Genomic DNA, 13,404 nt, shown 5'->3' on the forward strand with positions numbered 1-13,404 from the left:
TGCTTGTCTGTTCTCTAGACCTGGGACAGACCTTAGTTAACGTGTAAATTACAGCCATGATCTCGAAAATGTTACATGACTGAGACCGGTATTCGAGAGTGGAAATACCATTTTGCGTATGTTTGTTTCTAGTTAGTCAGTGGTTTACAGCATGGTGCACATAGATAAAGTTCGGCGTTTGTAGAGAATTAATTTGAAGTCTATATCTTGGGAATTATGATGAACTAGTGATCGGTACGGTGTAGCCTAGTGCATGATATTGAGAAATACAGCTAAAATAGTGTAATATTACAGAGAAAGTTCCTGTGTTCTTGCAGTCTATGAGTCCGAGGATGTTTGTAGAAAAGCGAACAAATAAGGGAGACAGTAAGGCGTTTTTGCTCCTGGGGGGGGGGGGGGCGATACCAAATTTGTAAAAAGAGTTCTGAGGGCGACTTACGTCCGCTGATGTAAGAGGGAAGATTAGCTCTGAGTGTCGAGTCTGTAGAGAGAACAGGTTGACGGTGCTTTCCTAGGATTGGGGAGCATTGCTGTATACAGACGCTGTAGGAATAGGATAATTTTTTCGCATGCTGTAGAGATATACTGGATAAGTGCAGTGTTTTGTGTCAAATGTGTATGTACTGTATTGTGAAGTTAATGTGGTTTACATTGTGTAGCGTTTGTATACACAGCACTGTAAAGTTAATATTGGTTATGTTATGTGACGAGTAGAGAGGAAGTCGTAAGGACGGTAGAGATATTTCCAGAGTAACAGCGGTCAAGAGAGTCTATTTCCGATACTTAGCTCATTGTGGAATGCCAATCAAATGAGACCGCGATCGTAAGATTTAACTGTTTAAGTATAATGAGATCAACGACTTCGGTATTCGAGAGTGCGAATATAATTTTGGGTCTGTTTGTTTCTAGTTATTCAGTTGTTTAAAGGATGCTGTACTTAGAAAAAGAAATTGTGTGTTCTTGTAGTCTATGAGTCTGCATAAGTTTGTAGAAAAAAAGCGAGCAGGCAAGGAAGAAGAAGAGACAGTAACGCATTTGTGTTGAGGGGAAGCGATCGCCGAATTTGTGGAACAGTTCTGAGAGGGACTTCCGTCCGTTGATGCAGGAGGGCTGATTACCGCTGAGTGTGGCGTGTGTTGAAAGAAAGAGCAGGTTCACAGTGCCTCCTTAGGAATTGAGAGAATTAGTGCATGTATTGGGTATTGTAGAGTTAATGTTGATTACATTGTGTAGGGTTTGTATATAATGGATTGTAAAGTTACTATTGCTTATGTTATGGGATGAGTAGAGAGGAAGACCGTGTGTGTGTGTGTGTGTGTGTGTGTGTGTGTGGTTATATTGAGGGGCTTATGAGGTAATTTAATGATCTCTGTAGCAGTAAGCACAGGAAGCTTCAGAAAGAAAAGCAGGATGGTACTTCGATAACGGGTCCTTAGGAAATTAGGCCAGTATATTCGATAAGAATGATTAATCGGTTGTGCTGGAATATAGGAGGTTGGAGAACATTTGCGTATGTTGAGGGCTCGAAAGGTAGGAGGTGGGGAGCGCATTCAGTATTATTTTGGTGAACAAGTTCTGTTATGGTAAGAATTTGAATTTGCAAATACGCTGAGAAAACACGAAAGCGAGCGTTAACTATTTTTGGGGGCACTATACAATTTCGGAGAGGTAGACTGTGCTCTTAAATTTTTTTTTTTTTTTTTTTGAACTTTTCAAATGATCGTTTTAGATTGTGAGGGGAGAGAAGCGCTGGGATGTGTGCAGACGGTGTGTGTGTGTGAACTCGCTCTGGACTATTCTGACAACAGACGTGAAGGTGGAGATGTGTCGCATATAGGCCGGCAAGCAATGGAATGCGACCTTAACATGTGTGTTGGACTGCACTGAGTTAGGACGGTGATAGAGGTCTCCCGTGACCTGGCCTGTATAGTCATGTTCGGCGTGTAGGTGATATGAATTTCTCAGGTGTTAGGTGTGAATTCGGCTGTCATCAAGTCATGTTTCAAGGGTCGAACAGAGGCCTTTCAGTGGATTGAGAGCTGTCGGACGTGTGACTTAGTGTGGGAAAGGTATATTGCGCGCGTCTGTTGAGTTACTTTGTTGTGGTTTATTTGAACAGATTACGAGTGCTGATGGTGTTTACAGTTATGTGTACTGCATTATTTAGGAGAAGTTTGATATTGTGCACTGAATTTAGGAGCTGTTTGCGTGTCTGCCGACTGTGCAACATGACACCAGGTATAACAGGGCGAGTGTTTTTTGTATGAGAGTGATAGGTATACTCGATGCGTAAATAAAATGTACGTTAAGTATTTGTGGGACGATATAAAATATGAGAGAGTTCGAGTTGGTTGTTATTTTTTCTACTTGGAGGGTTTGTTTGATCGAATTGCTGACGCGAGTACCTACGAGCGCGCGAGGGATGTGATTTCAGCGTATCTCCGTCTCTCAGCGGTTAACTAAAAATGGGGCGGACAATGTTCTCGGCTGAGGTCCTGGGGGTGTGCTCTGGGCATGTGCTAGACTGTGTGGATTGAACAACAATATTAGGGTCATAGTTTAGCTAGAATATTTACAGAGTAGTACGTCCGACGCGAGTGTAATGGTCCAGACTGTGATGTGGGCGGTCTCGCACTCGTGGTGTGTGAGAGAGGCAAAGCAGACGGTTTTGAGTCATCACAGGTGACTTAGGTTGTGGGTTCGTTTGCGACAATTTTCTTCTGTTTGGTAGCGAAACACGAACCGACCATCAGAATTGAAGCTTGGCTTATTTGTATAGAGAGAATATAAGTTAATGTAGTTTAGTATCCGTTAGTGCACGTTAGTAAATGGAAGCAAGCATTAGTACATGTTAGCCAAGGAACATGGGCCCTTAAAAGGACGTGGTGGTGGGTATGGACTTTAACTATTTCATTTCAAGTCCAGATGGGTGTGGCAGTGGCGAACATTAATTCCAAGTCTAGGTGGATGGGGCAGTTTTCCGCATGAGAGAGGTTAATTAATTGATCAGATTAATTAAATAGTGATGCGGACTTCGTTACATTCACTAGCGGGGGTACTAAGCTAGGTGGGAACGATGGCTCACGTGTAGAGACGTGTGTTTTTGCCAAGATCCTGGATTAAATAATCGAAGCATGTGGGCTGAATAATGAGAATCAGGTGATCAGTTAACTTAGTGAGAGCGTTCTTTGTCCGACAGAGCCACGTGATAGATCGCGCGTTGTGACGTCAAGGAAGTTTCCAACTCGGTAGAAAAAACATCCTAGTTCGAGTGTGTCGGTTCCTGTCTATCGGTCTTGAATTGCAAAGTCTATGGAGAAGACGGCGTCCTTTGTGCTCCATCTCGCGTGCTGGTTTGGCGGTATGTGGGGTGAGGGTGGTTTGGACAGAGCAAGCGAGTCGGTTCCCGTCCGTCAGTGCTGAGAATTTGCGAACTTTAGGGCCGATATAGCTTTTAGCATGTCACGTAATAGAACTGTCCAAACGTCTCGGGCTGTTGTGTGAGGTAGGTATCGGCAGGTTCGAACCTGTTCGGAAAAATAAATTTGGGGTGGAACGTGTCCTTTGTCCAGCACATGGTTGACGGGTTCCATCCTGTCCAGCGTTGAGTGCTCGGGAGCGCGGAAAGATGTTTACCTAGTCGGACTCTGAGGCGAGCGCGGCTGACCGTTTGTGGCTGGATCCTGAGGCGCCGATCGCCGCCTACCTGGCTGGGGCAGTGCGGGCACCGCCGGTCGCTTGACGTCAGCCGGCAAGGGAGCTGCCGATGGAGCGGGCTCAGCCGGCCGCGCGTACATCAGCTGCGCTCTGGAGTTTCGCTGTGTGAGCATGGAGAAGTCGTTGGGACAGACCTGCATGACCGTAATATCTGAAATAAAGAGTCATTTTCCAGGTATTTACAGAAGACTATGTCCGTCGCGTGTATGGAGGGTGTGTGACGTAAGCGGGGCGGCGGCGCAGCGATTGTACAGTTATTACGCGCGCGCGAAAGCGAGTCAATTAGCGGGCGTTCTAGTGAGGTCCAAACGTGCTGTTAATATAGTCATGGCGGATTCTACTGTCGAGCAAACTTTTCCGCCAAAAGTGTAGCTTTGCGTTCTCGCTCACACAGGGACACGTGGTGGACGGTGAGCGGTCGGCATCGACACGTTTGAACGTGCCCAGGAAAACAACTTTGGCGCCGAAAGTGTAGCAGGGAACAGCCGATCGTTTCGTGATTCAGCTCTGAGGCAAACAATTTTGGCGGGAAACGCGCGGAGGCGATGAATACACGTGGTGAGCGGACAAGGGACCGCTGTGACGTCACACTCAGCAAGTTCCAGCGTGTTCAGCGAAAATATGTTTACTACGTGGGAGTGATCGCTGGGTTCACCCCCAGCGTGCTTGGTCGGCCGCCTCACGTGACAGGCGTCGGCAGTGTCTCCTCGCGCTGGCCACGGGGTGGCGAGGATTTGAACTAATTTAGTTGGAGCGCGGACGTCATGGTGACTGCACTGCGATATCAAAGATGTGTGTGCTGATTGTGTTGGAGAGCAAGTGATGACCGTACTGCTTGAAATAAAGTCTTCAGTCCCTTCCCCCCTGCAAAATCAATGGACGTGACTTACGTTACTATAAGTGCAGTTTATTATTTGATGCGATTATGATAGGCTACCAGTGAAAAAAGATAAGTGACGCAGAAAACTTGTACGTGTGTTCAATTATGGTGTTGGGATTTGAACTTGTGATAGATTTTTGTTAAGGTATGTAAGTAAAATAGTTTTCTCACCGAGAGAATCGGACATCTTGAATAAATAATAAATGATAATGATAAATAGAAGTACAGTTTTCGAGACAATATTATGTTGGAATTAATTTGGCGCAATTTTCTAGTGGAGGTAGGCCTGTAATAATAAATGATAATGAATGATAATAAATTGCAGTGCATGATAATGAATGTTAACAATTGATAATCAATAATAATAAAGACATGTACGGTTTTTGCATGCATTATCCGGTTGGGATTCAAACTTCCTGCCATTTTTTCTTCTGGTGGTTTAGGTTAGTGGACATAGTACAACTGGGCTATTTTCCCGCCAAAATTCAAGCTTCCCGCCATTTTTTCTTGAGGTTAGGTTAGTGGATGTAGCACAATTGGCCTATTTTCCCACCAAAAGCCGCCATCTTGGATGACGTCATGTGATGCTGCCAAGTCTACATGCCGCCATCTTGGATGACGTCATCGCCGCCATCTTGAATAAATTTGGCAACAATGCAGCGTGTCTTGGCACATACTTAGTCCCACTACTAATGTGCATGTGATGGATAAGGCCTAGTGGTTTGAATAGTGAGGAGTCTAATCTAATGATTTCAGACTACAGAGAACACACTCAAACCGATCATACTATTTAATGCTGAGAAAATTATTAAGTTTGAAGTAGCAGGATATTTCAATACTTCAGTCAGCAGTTCACTAACTGGTACCGCCAGATAGCAATTTGAGCTTTAAAGTAGCTCTTGAATATGAATTTGTATTTTAAGTGATAACAGATATTGCTATGAAACACGAATAACTACACTGAATGTCGAAAGATGCAGTTCTGAACTGGTATAAAGAAGCAGTTGTCGATCTTTAATTTCGCATGAAAGAAATATTCAGCTGTAATAATCCGTCGATGTAGCTTTAGCTCTTGATCGCTCACACCACACACACATTTTTCACTTATTGGTTTAAGTTCAGTCACTTTTTACGTTGATCTTAGGACGCTGCTGCACCAGCTGAAATTCTTTAGTTCTACAGACGTAGAAACAGATTCTGGGCTGTGCATGTAGACCACCTAGCTGCAATGGCGAACTGTCATATACAAATTCGGAATTCGTAGAGCTGAGTAAATGCGATTTGCAAGTTAAATTGTCCAATGATGACCAGAATATAACGACCGTGAAAAATTTACAGACTGTTCCATGAAACCGACCCATATGCAAACCCAGTGAGTAGCGTAGCAGTCACTCAATGATAACAATTCTTGATAAATAAAAAATTAATTTTGAAGACGCACCTTAATTTCATACATGTATTGAGTAATCTTCATACATTACACTGTATCCATTCGACATCTTACTTTCATTTTCATTTAAATTCAAACATGAAGTGACTCTTATGTGCTTAAGATGGCGAACGACAGTTAAGAAGAAATAGTTCATTGCTGAACATGTATATCTTCATGTAAGATTAAAGCCAATGTCGCTCCTTCTGAGTCTTACTACACTTAGCTATACACAAAAACTAAGAATAATGACGATGTTAGCGACAGTACTGCACAGAGAGGCGTTTGTGTTGGTATGTCGTCACAGGCACTTGCGGTTACAGCTTTCGCATTCAACTGTTCACGTGTGCGTTAAGGCGGCCCCACACGTAACTTCTTGCTTGGCAAGCATGATTGCGCAAGAGTACTTGCTTTAGAACGCTTGAGAGTTTGAAGGATAAATCTGTGCAAGCATCAGGAATGTACTATCAGCTTGATGCGTGATAGAATTTCGGCTGTGCATGCTTGTGCAAGCACTCAAGAGTGTATATGCTTCAGCTTGTGTGACAAGAACAGGCTTGTGAAGCATTTGTCACTGATATGCTTTGATTTAATTGCTGTTTGGTCCTCTTTCTTTACGAAGGTTGTAATGTACTGCAAGTCAAGTGAAAGAATACACTAATAAATGGAGAAAGAGAGAAGAAAAATTAACAGCACTATTAGATAGTTTCCATAACGTGACCACCACGAATAGTTAATATGGGAGTAGCTACTCCAGGTATCACGTTTAATCTTTTTTTTTCCTTTCGTAACATAAGCAATATCGTAGCCAAAGCCAGCGCATCGTTGTCAGAGCTCGACATTTTGTGGGAAACAAACTAATGCTTGTACGACCGTGTGCAGAAGTCATGAATTTCTGTATGCTTGCGCAAGCGTGCTTAACAATAATTGTAGTTACGTGTGCGGCTGCCTTTAGACAAGAGCACGAAATGCACTACTGAGCACCGACAGATCGCACCTCATTACAGGATTATTTGGACTTGTCATGAGTTCAGACATGAAATAAACGGAGGCTGAACGCCCTATGTGACCATGCATCTAAGCGTTGGGTAAGATTTCCTCTGTATTCTTCTCAAATTGAACGTGTCGCAAACAGTTCTCAAGTTTTTTCGGAATCTTCATGTACGGTTGAAATGGCTCTGAGCACTATGGGACTTAACATCTGTGGTCATCACTCCCCTAGAAATTAGAACTACTTAAACGTAACTAACCTAAGGACAGCACACAACACCCAGTCATGATCTTCATGTATGCCTCTAAATTGATAGTTGATCGTTTTGGCGAAACATCTACGAGAATGACACCATCATTGCCCAAAACATTATGTTTGCAGCAGAGGGAGCTATTTGAACTTCTCTTTTCGTGACTGTTGGTGGTGCCACTTCACTCACGGCATTCTCGTTTCCAGCTCAGAGTAGTGCACCAAGCACTGGCCGCCTTTAGGAATTCGAGACAGAAAGGCGTCTACACTGGTCTCGAGCTCCTCGAACCGTCAAGGTAAAATGGTGTTCCTTTGAATCTTGCAGCCGGGTGAGACCTTTGGTGGAACCTAAATTGAGCAAATCTTTAATATGAGTCTCAAGCATTACACACGCACGCCCTATGCTCACAGAAGCTGTAGAGTCACTTGTCGTGTTATGATGAGCCAGTCTGCACGAATAATGGCATACGTCATATTCAAAATGTTAGGAGCTGTTGCTTTGTAAATGTTCATCACGGTTTGTTTTTCTGACTCTGTGAAATCAGTTACAGTACGTTGAGAGTAAGGAATGCTTTCGTGGACGCCGTTTTTATGGTCCACTAACACTCTGCCGGATGTCGGAATAGTTATTCAGAAAGAAACATCAAAATTAAAGCATAAAAAAGAAGTTTTCCGAGAAATATTAGTTGTCAAAAAAAAATTGAACGAACGTAGTAATATGTTACCGTCTGATGGGCAAGAAATTCTGCATGAAATACAACAGGAACATCAAGTGACAGGAATATCGCTAAAAATTAAGCATCTTCCAATACTCCGACGAAAAAATAGAACAATAAAAATTGCTCTGTCGATAGGAACAGCGCCTATTTTACAAAGGTATAGCCGTTCCAATGTAGCTCTCAAATATTGGAAGTTAATAAAGCTGCAAAAACAAACTTCGGATAGCAGGAATGAAATTTTTATGATCTGATGCTAAAATAGACAACTATCCCACGATTAGGCATGTCACTTTAGAGGGCAAAAATAAATTTTCTTGATTTTTTTGACTGAACAAACAACAAACACCAATGGTTGATGGTTGGAGAGACAACATTTCGGTTACAGATAGTCTGCGAAAACCAGTTATAGATGTTGACATCAGATACATCGCGTATACAGATGGTGTTCGCCCTCTCAGCATCATCTAAGGCCTGAAGATGGTGCATTGGAGCACCGAAACTGGTAACCATACAGTAAATGACGTCATAAGATTGGGCGTAGGGGTTTCATTTTCTCACATAGCTGAGCTTAGGTTCAAAATTGTCTCAACCCAATGCATGACTCTTTTCTCCCAGCCAGTGTTAAAATTCATTCAGTCACCACCAGTAGTTTGCAAACTATTACCTACGCTGTTTTACTTTAAAAATATCCACAAGATGGTTAGCAATAACTTCAGCAGGCATCCTTTTCGTTAAACGTTTCTCTGGAGTAAACCGGCAAAGATATCTTCCACATAGCTGACTGCAAACTGTGTAATGTTCTCTTTCACAATACTTGGAAACTGGTGACTCAAGTTGTTTGCTTGTACCATTGAAATTTCATAAAAAAATATGCATTCAATCTTGCCTATCCTGTATCAGGCATGAACGTCTTCATCGTGTGGTTTCACGACTTTGTCTTGGGCCCTTTTTAATTTATTGTGACCAACCACGAGTCTCCTGTCTCCTTCAGTAATCTATCCAGCGTGCAATATGCATTCACTGTATTGGCAGCTGTAGCACGTACAGTGATAAAATACATTTCAATCCAACATTGCACAATTGTAATATATTACATATATTTGTACTTGAAGTAGAATGTACATCGAAATCATGAGATGATATCAGCAAAAGGGCTTTAGAATCTTCATGTTTAACATCAATTGTCTCTTCATTTTCTGCAAAGAAAGTAAATTCATTTGCCTGTATTAGTAGCTCTCCCTTCCTTTTCTGCTTAAAGTCAGAAATTATTCTTAATTCGTCTTCTAGCCTCTTCCGCTCTTCAATTTTTCTTCTGTTCTCCGGTAGATCTGGTAACCCAGTTTGATGCCGTCCAACACATCCAACTTTTTCTCTTTGTCCTTTAATAAAAACCAGTCCTTTGACAAGGATATTCAAATCCTTTGAACAACGGCAGGAGATGTGCGCTACCTGGACATGGACCCTCAGGTTCAGATCATAGCTTAATCCCACACTTGCAATTGAGAATGTCAAGGAACTTGTCTAACGTTTGCTATGAAAGCCTGTTTCGCTTCCAGTTTTACTCAACAAAGTGATACGTTGTTGGGCTTTTCCAAGTTTTCTTCTATCTTCTTGGGGACTCTCGAATTTAAAACTGGCACCACAAAACAACTGTTTGCTAGCCCCAATTTTCAAGCAGTTTTGGGGTGGAAACTCATATCTTACATCACACAGAGTTGGGAGTTCAGAGGGTAGCGTTTCTCAACCAGTTAGAATGAAGTTACGCATGTGAGTGGCACTTGCCAGTATTGTCTTCCTTTAACCAACCATGGTTTCTCATTTTCAGACTTTGCAAGTGGAAAAAAACTGTGTGGCTGGGAAAAGAAAAATAAGAAAATGTTACCATGTGTATGATATTAATAAAAAGACAGTATGCAGCAAATGAGTATTGAGAGTTTAAAAACTTTTGCAAGAGGCTTAAAATATTTACATATTTTATAGTATATTCTTATTCTTACACCTAAACTTCCAGATGTCAGACACTCAAATTGGTACCAAATGTTGTGTGTCGATAGAGTATCAACCTCTGTCATCCTTCCACAACTGCACAAGGACACTCTGTCAGTGTTTTAGGAATTTGGTGTTGAACCTGCTCCCTTCAAGGTAGGAAGATACCATCTCATGCATGCGGAGTTCAGAAGAGTGCAGCAGTACGGACAGTAACGTAATCAGACAATGATCTCAATGTTTGTTGCACTACACTATCGCTAACGGAAATTATTGTACAGTATCAGGCGGAACTACATGTTAGAAAAAAATGAAAATCTTTGATTTTAGAAATTCAGCTTTATATTTTCTCTAAGTATGACTTCATAATATCATAATTATAATTCGTGCAGAATGATAGAATATTGATATTGGGTGTTCACAACTGTGAAGCGAAATTCCTAACTATTCTAAGGTTCTTTAGGAGTAAGATGGTTGATGACCTTCTCTGGGGGTCGATAAAATACAAATAGATTAAATACAGTAGCGGCCAGAGATATCAATTACGCTAAAATACACACTGCAAATCCCCGAAACTGAATACGGTTCGGTAAAGAGCAATCAGAAAGAAGTACACAGTTAAAACAATTCCATAACTTAATAGTATGAAAATATCTACATTCGCTGATCAAGCCTATTTGTTATATGGGATATCTCGTGTTTCTGCTTCAATTAAGCCCGTCAATCGTGAATATGTTTATCTAAAGGTCATGGCTGAAATCACGAAAAAATAGGAGGCACGGAGACAACTAAAGTTCTGAGTGTCAACTGAATGTCACTTGCTGGCATAGCACGAGCCCGTGTGTTTACCTTTCGTTGGCGGCGGCAGTGGCAGCTGTCGGCTCGAGCTGTGAACCTGACAATCTATTCTAAATCTCTTTCTACTATTAAACCCCAGTCTGATAAATTTCCTATGTCTTCGGTGAAGACGAGACTCCTAGTTGTTTCCTAGCTAAGTTAATTAGTATAGCACACGCTATTTGACTTGAATAGCAAATACGTTGTTGCCCTTAAATCGCTCGCAGGCGTTATCTGTCAGTGCTGGATGCAATTCTCTGTACTAGGAGAATTTGCAGTTTAACACCTTAGCAGTTAAGACGAGTCTTTGAACAAGTGTTCTCTTACATTTGCCTATATTAAAGCTGGTGGCCACGCATTTTCTTTCTGGCCAATCAGAGTGTTTGTACTTGTTATAACTCCAGTCACTAAAGTTTTTGCAGCCTATCACAGGCGTCGTTTCTTTCGTAGGGCAGAGTTTAACTTCTGCAACCTAATACTGAGATAAAGAGATTTTTCTTTCATGTGAGTTTTACCACAGGTGGCTACAGTTAGTCACTAATGTTCTGAGTTGGGTTTCTCCAGACGTTTATCTGCCATCTCCGTCCTGTAGAAAGGCCTTCCAAAGGGTCGTCATAAAAAGCAGAGACCAGGGCAGTTTTTGTCACCGACAGTCTGTGCAGTGACTCAGACATTTAATTGTGTCTTCAATGAATTACAAGTTCGTGGCGCCCTCCAACGGTAATACTGTAATTCAAAATGGTGTAGCCCCAGCCTTAGCCTTAATGATAGCTTCCACTCTCGCAGGCATACGTTCAATAATGTGCTGGAAAGTTTCTTGGGGAATGGCAACCCATTTTCACGGAGTGTTGCACTGAGGAAAGGTATAGATAACGGTCGGTGAGGCCTGGCACGAAGTCGGCCTTCCAAGACATATCAAAGGTGTTCTATAGGATTCAGGTTATGACTCTGTGCAGGCCAGTCCATTACAGAGATGTTATTGTCGTGTAACAACTCCGCCTTAGGCCGTGAATTATGAACAGGTGCACGATCGTGTTGAAAGATGCAATCGACATAGACTTTTATTTACACTTCCAACAATATATTGTTGAAAGTGTAAATAAAGGTCAATATACATTCAAGAAAAAAAGGCTCAAAGCCCACCGACGGAAATTTTTTTAACAGCGTACACGAAATATTGTTGTATGGGAGAACATTTTTCTGACATGTAAGAGGACGCTTCGGAATTTGTAGCAATATTCTTTTGTTAGTCTGCTTTCGATTCATTATTTGAAAGTGACTAACCTATAGATTACATTTTTATGGGTAGGTAAGGTGTTATCTACACAAACGTATGCTATATGTTTGCTACTTTCAGCTAACGAAACGAAAGCGCACTGACAAACGAACATTCCTACAAACTCCGAAACGCCCATACCACAAAAATGATCTCCCGGACCACAATTTCAGGCGTAAGTGATAAAAATATCGCCATCAAGAGGCTTTTGAACTCTGGCCTTTCAGAATGACGAACTGACGATCTAGCGACTCACCTACCAGAGATGACTGAAGTCGTATTTCACAAATAAGCTTTTCCTACACTCCACAGTTCTGGTGTTACTTTTAATTACCACTTACACGTATTCCACTGGGTGACAGCACACAGCACGAACAAAATCTATATTTGGTTGATTGTCTACATACAACAATTTTGTTCCGATCTTAGTGTCTGACATCTGGAGATTTGGGTGTTTGGGAAGAAGTGAAGACAGAAATATGGATAAGAAGGCCCGTCTCGAAAGAAAATTGTTTGCTACGAATTTAGCATGAAATATCAAAACATCATGAAATTGTAATAGCTGTTTACTAAGCAAAACAGTCTAGTTATTATTTCTCGTAAATATAATTGTGGGATTGCTAACCAAAACAAAACATTAAGACCACCTCATTTTTTGAAAACGAATTCAAAGTGTTTGGCATACCCTAACGACACGACTGTAGGGAGCATAAGGAGTACAAATGATAGAGGAAACGCTACGCAGGTTCGAACCAGCCTCGGGCATGGATGAGTGTGATGTCCTTAGGTTAGTAAGGTTTAAGTAGTTCTAAGTTCTAGGGGACTGATGACCACAGGTGTTAAGTCCCATAGTGCTCAGAGCCATTTGAACCATTTTTGAGGGATGAAACCTGCCTACAGTAATAAAAACATAGTGACCTGTAGGCAGTCCTAGAATTGACAGGATCGTCCATGGAAGCGGAGCGTCCTGGAAGCCTAGTAATGGACGTGATAGCGATCGATAATATTTTACGACCATATCCGACCATTTTATCACATCCTAATCAGAATAAACATTGTTCCGCCTTTGTGCACACTATAGGATAACCATTTGCTTCCAGCTTAATAATGCGAGCTTAACCACTCACAAAACGTTCCCCTACATCTGTAATGATTCAAATTATGGAACTGTAAGTTGTGATGCTTTATTTGATAAGGATGTTTGATGATTAGCCTTTTAAATTAGTGTTCGGAGGCCAGTAAATTTCTTACACGATAAGGCAAATGTGGTTAATGGCTACCTGGCTTTACAATAACACCACAATCACTATATTAGAGCAA

This window comes from Schistocerca serialis, chromosome 6 (assembly GCF_023864345.2).
Source record: "Schistocerca serialis cubense isolate TAMUIC-IGC-003099 chromosome 6, iqSchSeri2.2, whole genome shotgun sequence".
NCBI lineage: Eukaryota > Metazoa > Arthropoda > Insecta > Orthoptera > Acrididae > Schistocerca > Schistocerca serialis.